Source organism: Impatiens glandulifera, chromosome 7 (assembly GCF_907164915.1).
Source record: "Impatiens glandulifera chromosome 7, dImpGla2.1, whole genome shotgun sequence".
In the NCBI taxonomy this organism is placed as follows: domain Eukaryota; kingdom Viridiplantae; phylum Streptophyta; class Magnoliopsida; order Ericales; family Balsaminaceae; genus Impatiens; species Impatiens glandulifera.
The window spans coordinates 18,303,570-18,314,505 of NC_061868.1; positions in this window are offsets into that span (position 1 = coordinate 18,303,570).

Sequence of the window (10,936 nt, forward strand, 5' to 3'; positions counted from 1 at the left end):
TTAATCTTCAAAATTCTTTAACACATGATGGGCACTCCGATGTTGATGTATTAGATTTATTTCTAGAACTAAAGTTGTAAAGACATTCATTACCCGGAGAAGCAAAAAGAACGATTGATGTGCTGAGTTATTTGAAAACAATGGATGGTTGTTATCCAAATTCCTATATCGCATATCGAGTTTTGCTGACTATACCAGTTACTGTTGCATCTGCGGAAATGAGTTTTTCCAAATTGAAGTTGATTAAAACTTATCTTCGATCAACTATGTCGCAAGAAAGACTAAATGGGTTAGCTATGTTATCTATTGAGAAAAAAATTATTGAGAAAGTTGATTATGCAAATTTGATCAATACTTTTGCTTCAAAAAATACGAGACGAGTAATATTCAAGTGATTATGTACTAGTTCGGAACATGAATTTTATATTTTGTTTATATTTTCTTTGTTTTTTTAGTATTAATTATGACATATTATTTTAATGATATTTTATTTCTAGAGTTAATATTACAAATACTATTATATTTAAATCGATAAAAAATATATGTATGAATATTAAGCTTTGAGGGCACCAAGTTTTGTGCTCGCCTCATGCCTCGAAATCTCAGGTCCGGCACTGACCCTAGTATACACTATATTATCATGTTAAGCTCCCACACAAGCGATAACGAAACTATGACCACCCTCCATTCATTTTTCAACAAAAGGACGATGATCCAATTTTATCCCTTCCGATATATTTCATATTTGTTGAACACTGTCTTGTCTTCTTCTCCACATACACGTCGATGTCAAACGACAATGAAGCTTCTCGAATATATAAAAATCTGATATCGTCTATGATGGATCAACCAACCAAAATGGAGGACTGAACGAAAATGTATAAAGTCTGTTCGCCTATAAAAAAAGGGCATTTTGTGCACAGTCTTAAGAGAAGACAAAGAGTGAAGAAGATAGGAAGAAATAAAGAGAGAAAATATAAAGGTTAAAAAATTCAATAAAATTCTATCTACATATATGATTTAAATTCATAAATTTCAATACCTTTAATGATTATAATTTTAAATAATTTTTATAATTTAAAGTGAAACAATAAATTTTAAAATTGGCCAAACATGTAAATTAGAGACCGTTATTATAACGAGTACGTAGAAGTAAACGTAACAGCTCTTTCCTAAGTGTATCCCAACCTAAACCGCGAGAATATTTAAAATGTGTATAATTACGCAAAATATTTTCCTAATTTAAAAAAAAATTAGGTGGAGACTCTAAAGTCTAAAGTTAAACCTCCTGATTTATTTAAAAATATTTTCTAAAATTATGTCAGGAATTAAAAGACATACTTTAAAATTAAAATTAATCTTTTTAAAAAATAAAGCCAAGAAATCGAGGCGCTACCATTTCTCTAGTGACTCAACTATGAACATATGAGATTAACTTGAAACAAATTTTTGGCCATTCAAAAATCTCTTTAAATTGTTTTACAGTTCAGAAAAAAAGAACAAGATAAAAGAAAACCCAAACTTTAATAATTAATTTACGTGAGCCTTAAATAAGTGAACAAATATCCTATTCATTTGAAGATATGTAAGAGATGTATTACACGATACTCTTTGTATAACTTTTGAAATACGTGCAAAGATTTGCCGAATTAAATGACGATATGTTTTATTCGAGCGATGATGCGAGAGATAAACCTAGAAATACGAGAATGATTCTTCCCTCCCATAATGAGCTTTCCTTAAGGACGTATGTAATATGGAGATAGAAAAAAATTCCCAATTGAGTTGATACTTCCTAATTCATGGCGATATTAACATCCTCCACTATTGATGAATAAATACTCTCTTATGATGTCACATAGAAATAAAATCCTAGTCACATCACCTAAGACTCATCGTTTATAAGCAATAAAACCTAGTTAAAAATACATTTTACACATGACTACTATATTAATAAATACGTGTATTCACTATAGTCAAAGTGAACACCTTTCAGTACATTTTGTCTTTCCAAATAATAAACGACAATTCTTAAACTATGTGCATTTTCTCAAATCAAAAAGAAATAAAATGGAAAAAAGATGTTCACTCACTTAAGAACATGTGTTTATAAATGAATTACATGCATATCATTGGAGGCATTAAACTCCCATATATTTATAGACCACTAAAGATGGCTCTCCGAGAACATGATCTAGAAACCGAAAGATTCACTAAGCCATCAATGGCTGAAGAGGGAAGTTCCATATAACAATAGTTAGGTCCATCTTCTAAAATGGTAAAAATGAAAGCAATTATGACCCAAATGACCGTAAAAATAGCGACATTATCGCCTTAGAAAACGAATCCTCTACCCTGAATATATTCCACTAGTCATTCATACATACACCATACCTAAACATCTAGTACCCTTCCAATGTAGTGTCTATGTACGAGGAATCTGATACAACCGACTTTGGAGTAAGCATGGCCCGAAAGAATGTGAGGAGCTCGTGGAGAAGGAAATGAGCCACAATATGTCAACACTTTTTCTAGGCCAATCCTGATTGCTTAGGTTAATAAATACACGGAAGTATAAGACGCAAAAATTTCTCAACTGGAAGCCCTAACCCTTAAAGTTCAAGAGCATTACGAAAAGATGACTAAGGGCAAGTTAACAAGATCCCACGATAATTAGAGGGATGGATTAATAGTCATAGAGAACAATCTGATTCCTTATGATTTGAAAATATCTTTGCTCAATAAGTTTGATGGGAAAATGGACCCTAAAGTGTACATGAAATATGTACGTAGATACCTTTAATCATCTACAACTTGGAAGAGAAATTATGTGCCAAATGCTTCTAAGATACCATACCGATTCAGTTATTTGTTGGTACCACCAACAAGATATGACAGGGATCGAAACCTTTGATGAAATCGATGAAAGCTTTCATCGATAAGTTCTCCATGTATATCACATTGAAAAAATCTAAAAGGAAGCTTAAATGTGTTAAGTAGATGCACAATGAGAAACGTTCATCATAAGATGGAATGACGCCGCTTCTGATATGGACGCTCTCCCTTGTAAGGCAAAGTAAATTCAAATGATCAAGAAAAGTATAAATTAGGCATACATTGTTGGAATAGCTGGTAGGAAATATAAAGCTTTAAAAAGAGTAATAATAACTAGAATCAAAATGAATTAGGCTATGGCAAAAAATATCTTCCTTTCCAAATCTAGAACAAATATGACAAGAAAACAATAGCCAATGTCCATTATGTGTCTAATGTCTGGAATTCCATAGAAGGGACAAACAAAACGCCCATTCAAGTACGTCAAGAACCAATGGATGAAAAGCCAATTAGACGTACACCAAAATCCCTCAAATACGCAACACAAATTTATCATACATACAATAAAACCCCTTAGACAAATGACAAAACTCCTCGAACATATTTGGGACTACTAGCAAAAGAAGTTCTTGAGAAGTTGGTTAAGCTAAAAGTGTTTGAGCCTAAAGCTTTGATGGTAGACAAACTAGTGATGGATAAATTGTTAAACTTATTTTGAAAATACCGTTGGACTAAAGGACATGACACCAATCATTACTTTACTCTTAAGGACAAGATCCAAAACCTTATTGATAATCAAGTCATTTCCAAACCTAAGGTTAAACAAAACACACTACTAAAGCACGAGTAAGGGGCACAATAACCGACAAAATGCTCCATTGTTAAAAGAAAGAAATCAAACCACCTCCCGCCTTGTTTAAAATATGTAATTATAGTTTTTATCCCCTTTTGTTTTGTAAAAATCTATAAAAAAAGGAAAAAGAAGTTCACCTCTTTTGTACAAGTTCTCAATACATAACTACGTACCGATTTGATTCTTCTAGAATAAAATATATGTAGACATCTATTAAATTATAATTTATGAAATATGGCTTGGATAATGAATGGATAAAACTAAGTTTTAATTATATATATATAATTGTTAAGTCATATCAATTATATTAATATATATAAAGATAACAACAAGGATTTGTAGTATAGTGGTAAGTACTCCCGCCTGTCACACTAGTGACCCAGATTAGAATCTCAACAGGTGCATCCCACATACCGAAACTTCCATGTATGCGCTTTTATTCAAATTTGATGTGTTGTACTATTCAATGAAAGGAGGACAAATGTCTTGTGACCCAGATTCGAATCTCAACAGGTGCATCCGACATACCGAAACTGCCACGTATGCGCTTTTATTCAAATTTGATGTGTTGTACTATTCAATGAAAGGAGGAAAAATGTCTATTGATTGATGCTCTGGACTCTCTTGCTAATTAAAAACTCTCTCTACAAATATATATTCAAGCTTTTTGCCTTAGCGTTTTCTGTGAGAGATTGTTCATACTGAAAATCATTGTATTACTTTTCTTTAATTGTGAGCTCTTTGTATGTTGAATAGATAGTATCTATTCAACAAGTGTTGTGTGAGCTAAGAGTTCAGAAACAGGTAGTGTTTAAGACCTGGTTTCTGACTAGATTTGTGTTGAGGTGCTATTCAAATCAAATCTTCTAGTGGAATCCTTCTCGAGGTCGAGAATAAGGGGTGACGTAGGAGAGTTTGCTTCAAACATTCATAAACAAACTTTGTGTCTTGTGTTATTTACTTCTCGAATTTTCCAAGCCGTTATCTACCGCATCAAGTTCAAACAAATAGTTCTACACTTGACTTCGTTCAAGAGTTTGTGAAAACTTGTGAAGAATAGAAACATATATTATAATCTAACAGAGTTAATATCGAAGTGAAGGTTTTCGCAGTTAATAATACTTGGTCACCCTTACTATTGTTGACTCCTTTCTTAACAACAACCTCCTCTAAGGTTGAATCAGATGTTTGTAAAATCTGCGCATTTTGGTGAGAAAGAAGGAGGATTCGACCCCTTTTACAAAAAATAAATAAAAATGATGTGAATTAGTTATTAAAATCACTTTTCCAAAACTAAAATAAAATGTTATCTTTAGTTGTGATGATCATTTTAAAAAAAAATATAAGAGTTTTAGAAAACTAAGTAAGAGTAAATTCAAAATCATTATTTTAAAGTGATTATCATAGAAAGAACACGACCGTTTCACTAAAATTAGATTAAGAAGACATCTAGTTAAAATTTAATTTTTGGTTTAACAAAATTGAAAGAAGAGTTAATTCTCGAAAGAAGTTTTGTGAAAAAGGATTACAAAATAAATTAAGACCGAACTAAAAAGGCACAAATTGAGAAAAGTTATTTAATTTTTTCCAAAAATAAAGATGTTTTAAAGCTCAAGACTTTATAATAAAACAAGAGAGCAAAATACTCATTTTAGTTGAGATATTAAAAGCATCACTTATGTTATAAAGACATCATGTCTTTAATGCCAAAAGAAAGAACATTAATGCACCAATTATATCAGATATACCTATGCTATGGAAAATAATAATAAAGAAAAGGCTTCTGTGGTGGTTGAGGTATTAAAATTACCATTTGATACTCACTTGGTCTTTAGTCTCGACTGTCACATGTAAGAGCATACATGTACTGATTCTACGAGATACACCATAATTGCCAAAATGACTCACACATATTGAGATATTGAAATCACCACTGATTTTAATCTCAAATCGCTAAAAATAAAGAACTCAAGTGTACTGATTCTATTAGATATACTTATACCCCCACCCAAAAAAAACATTTTGTACAAAAAAAGCTCGAAATTCTTGAAATTTCAACCTCGATTTGCGTGTCGAAAATCTTTTAATAAAATATAATTTAAAAGATTTATACAAATATTTATTTTGATATTTTAAAATTAATTATATCAATTTAAATAATCTTTTAGATTTAAAATAATTAAATCATAATTTGATTAAAAGAAATCAATATTTTAAATTAATTTAAAAAATTACTTATTTGATAAAAGAGTCTCCAATTGATTTTAAATTTAAAACCAATAAAATATTTTGAATACGTATATAAACGTATATTTTATTAAAGATTATTTTGAATTTCGATGTTTAGTGATATATGGGAAAAGATTTCCGCACTATATTCTCTACACCGGTTAAATAATGGTCTCTACTTTATAAAATATTGACTTTTAAATAATTAATTTTATTATTTATTTATTAAATTATTTTTCAAGTCCTATACATGCACAAAATTTTCTTGTATTTAAAATTGTACAATAATATTTAAATGTTAGTACTTACGATTGATGTCGATAATTATTGAGGATGGTACCTAAAAAATATCAGTTTAAGGAATTATAATTTAAAAATAAATTCAAATAGATCCTTATCAAAATAATTTTATGAAAATATCTTTAAAATATTTTGAAATTGTTTTATATTTTTTTTTTATTTTTAAAAAATGGTTTGGGACTTCTAAGTAAAAAAAACTTTTAAAATTAGAAGCCTAAACAAACAGGCCCTAAGACCGATCTCCTCTTTCGTGGATGTTGGTCTCTCGGTCTCGCAGGCGTTGATCCCTTGGTCAGATTCGGAAATCCTCGGTCGATGCTAAGATTTCTCGGTCGAAAACCCATGCCAAGCTTGTTTTCTTGGTAAAAAATCAAGCAAAAACTAAAGTTCTTAGGTCATGTGTGAGATTTCTCGGTTGGACGCTAAAATTTATTGGTCGGGTGTAGGATGTCTCGGTCGGACGCCAGGATTCCTCAGGGGTGCATGATTTCTTGGTTGGACGCTAGTAATCCTCGGTCGGATGTAAAAGATCCTTAGTCGGACCGAGATTTCTCGGTTGACTGTCAAAAACAATAAACTATAGGTTTGATGATTTTGATTGGAGCCTCTATTCTTAAATCCAAGGGTATGGAGAGCTTTGTCTAGTCCCAAGGATTATTTATAACATCATATTAATGTATCATTCAATCGGGATGATGTTCCATTTGATTGAGATTTTTTTAACAAAAATCGGGATTTCGATTTATAGGATTCAATTAAGTATATGGAGTTTACCAATAACTTCCTTATGCTTAATAGAATCAAATAGAACCAAAACAAGAACAATTTGTATGAGTTTTAACCAAAATTCAAGAATTGAATGTTTCCAGATTTTTTGAAAATCTTAGTTTTTAAGCAAACATACCTAAAACCGATTGGAATTGATACAAAACCATTCCTAACATCATTTAGAAGATGTTAGGAAAGTTTTCAAACAATAATTTGAGTTTTAGAGCTCAAAAACAAAAACTCGATTTTAAAATTAAATTTGGGTATTTTTTATTTAGTTTGATTCACTTGAATTAAGTTCAACCAAAAACTTAGAAATGATTTTACGATCGTTTTCAAATTAAGAAATTGAACAATCAAGAGCTATTTAATACTAACTAAATTGAAATATGAAATTTTCAATTTGAATTCATAAGTTGAATTGTAACATGAATTGAAGCATACTGTGAGTTGAAGAACACTCCTAAACTCTTTTAAAAGCGATTTCCTAGAACCGAGCCTTAAAACCTTACACAAGATTTAAAAATTTTCAAAAAAAACTTGAAAATTTTAATTGGAGATGTTTTGTGAATTGGATTGAGGGCTTATGATTTTAATCCTTGGTTTCGTTTACGTTGAGTGAAGCTATTTATAATCAGCCAAGGTCGGTTGAACGATCAAGTGCATTGAATTTCAGACAAAATTCCATTAATGACTTTTGCCCGTTCTTCATCCAACTTGATCGTTTAGGTCATGATTGAACCTATGATCGTAGGTAAATGATCACCAAGTTAGGGTGATAATTTCAATCTTCGAAACAGGACATTTGTTAGAGTATCGACCGAGTTGCATCTTTGAAGAATCAAAGATTTCTCATAATGTTGATCTAGTTCGTCGCGAGGAGGACAAAAATTTAAACCCAAATGCCAACGCGCATCTAGGCACATCATTCCATCAGCAGTCCGTTGCATCTGGGTGTTCCGTCTGCGTTCGGGTTAACGACGATGATGTGCACATTAATTGATCAATTGCTTCTAGAAGGGGTCTTTTCGAAGCCTTTATCCCCTTTCAAAATTATGATAGCAACAAGGGGAGCCCCTATAATCACTATTTGTGAACCTATGTCTAATCCTAAACCTAAACCTGCTGAGGTTCCTGGAAAAGGAAAGGCAATTACTTTAGAATCCCCGGAGAAGATCTCTGAAGCTAGCTGTGTAGTCAACCTTGTGATGGAGCAAGTGGAAAAAAGGCTGCTAAGAAAATCAATATCTTTGACACTTGGGTGAACTACAGACTAGAAACTCAATTCGATGAGATGTTCTCAAAGAAGGAGATCTTGAAAGAATGGAAGAATGTAATAAAGAATGAGAAGAGAATATTAAGATGGGCTAAGACTAATGTAGTTTCTGAGGCCCTCAAACGAAAAGAACTGGTGGTGGCCAACATCATGGGTCATATCCTTCTTTACATGATTGAAAGAGAAAAATCAACTTCAACTCGCTCGACAGGGATGCTCCTGCAGAGCAAAATTCTTTGAAGAGGTTGTACCTCATCATGAGATCTTATTGATCAACAATTCTTCAATAGGCTCATGGTACAGAGTCTTCTGGGTTAAGTTTATTTCATGATTCATTTGATGAAGACGAGCCAATGGAAATTTTTTGTGTTGATCAATCTGAGTTAGAAGAAGATGAGCAGGCTACTGCCCATCTTGTTGAAATGGCAAACATCTCTTTTGAAGAGACGCGTCTAACGACCCTGAAGACTATTGAACAGACCCCTGTCTTGGGTCAAGCTGAAATGGTTCTAGAAGAAGAAGAGGAAGCTTATGTTGAAGCTCTTCTATCTAATATTCAATAGAAGGAGACATCGGTGGTGGCTCTTATGACTCATGAAACTATAGAAGAACCTCTAGTAGGAGAAGAAGAATCAGCAAAGATTGTTGATAAGTCTCCTGAATCAAACGCTGAGGGGGAATCATTGAAGGGGGTAGATTGAGAGAAAACTCTCTTTATTGAGGGGGAACAAGATGATAAAGAAGATTCTTCAGATGATATTCCTTTGGAAGAATACTTCATTCCGGGCTCTCCTATTCTTCCATCATCCCCTATTAGGACAATGGAAGACATTGCTGACCACATTAATGAATTACCTCTGCATTCTGAAGATATTTCTGGAGGAATTCACCAAGTATGTGTTGATATTCTTAATGAAGAATAAAAATCTAAGGATGCATCCAAGGCCCCTCTTCTCATTCCCAAGATAAAGAACCAGAGTGTTCTTTACAAGTGAATACGCATATAAGTCCAATTCGGACCGCTCAGCTTACTCTCAAGCTATGTCCTCAACTGCTCACTCTCCCGAAGAGGCGTTTCCCAGAGCGTAAACTTTTGTACTACAACGTTGGATGCAATAAATTCCATCAAACAGAATATGGCGGATATGCAGTCCAGATTAGTCAATCTTAAAAAGGGCTCTATGTTAAGCTAGAAAGAGATGTCTTCTTCCTTGCCATTGAAAAAGAATTGGAGAAGACCATGCAAGAAACATGTACGAAGTCAATATTGCAAATTCTAAGTACAACAAGTTTGAGAAAAGTTTCATTATTTGTCAAACAGAGCAGCATGCCAAGTCAAATGCTTTCTCTTTGGAACTTCATCTGGTCCTCGTATCTACAATAGATCTCCTTCGAGCCCAAATGATGGAAGTATCCAACTCAATGAGTAGAGAAGAAGTAGAAAGAATGGAGCATGCTGACTCTCTTGCTAGTTTTATTCAAGCTATTGAAGTGGAAGAAGCCAACGCCGCTAAAGAAAGAACTTGTATTGTAGTCCTTAAAGCTGCTGAAGTTGATAATGTTAAAAAGGGGGAAGGTAGCTCTAGAGGAGGCAATTCAATAGGTGGAGCTACTAGAGGAACTTCTAAAGAACCCGATCTAAACGCAAAGTTGCTGACGAGGAGATTGAAGGAGAAGACAGACCAACAAAGAAAGGTCAAGGTCGCAGAAGCAACAAAGGCGGTGGAAGTGGAGGCAGCCGAAGTACTGTCACTCGATTTCACAACCTCCTAACTGGTGATTCTCTAGATGAAGAGAATGCAGATGCAAACGTGAAAAGGAAAGGACCATAAATCTCTTTCTTTGACTTTCTCGTTCTAAAACATATGTTGGAAGATTTTAAAACTTATGTTGGTTTAAAACTTATGTTGGAATATTTTTGGTAATATACTTTTATCTAATATTTGATGGGTGTTTACATTGCTTTATTAAGATTGCATGGTTTTAACATCATCAAAAAGGGAAATATTTTGGAAAATCTCATGATTTTGGATAAACTCATGAACTCGCCTAGTTTTGATAATTTAGCTTAAATAATCAAAAAGGGGGAAATTATTGGGTCAAATTACTTTGATTAACGTTATTTTGATGATGTATGAGAAAAAACTTAATGATGATTAAAATTTAAAGAAGCTAAGTCGTCTAATTGTTTCGCTGCAGGTGTATCAGATTTGGTTAACTTAGACGTGGTCTAAGTAGGCTAATTAGATGTGTTCCTAGTTACACATTCAAGTCTAATAAATATGTAGCTAGACGTGCCAGTCTAACGGATACATAGTTAGACATGCTAGTCTAACAGATACGTAGTTAGACGTGTCAGTCTAACAGATACGTAGTTAGATATGCCAGTCTAACAAATACGTAGTTAGACGTGCCAGTCTAACATATACGTAGTCAGACGTGCCAGTCTAACAGATACGTAGTTAGACGTGCCAGTCTAACAAATACGTAGTTATAGGTTCCAGTCTAACAGATACGTAGTTAGACGTGCCAGTCTAACAGATACATAGTTAGACGTGTCAGTCTAACAGATACGTAGTTAGACGTGCAAGTCTAACAGATACGTAGTTAGACGTGTCAGTCTAATAGATACGTAGTTAGACGTGCAAGTCTAATAGATACGTAGTTAGACGTGC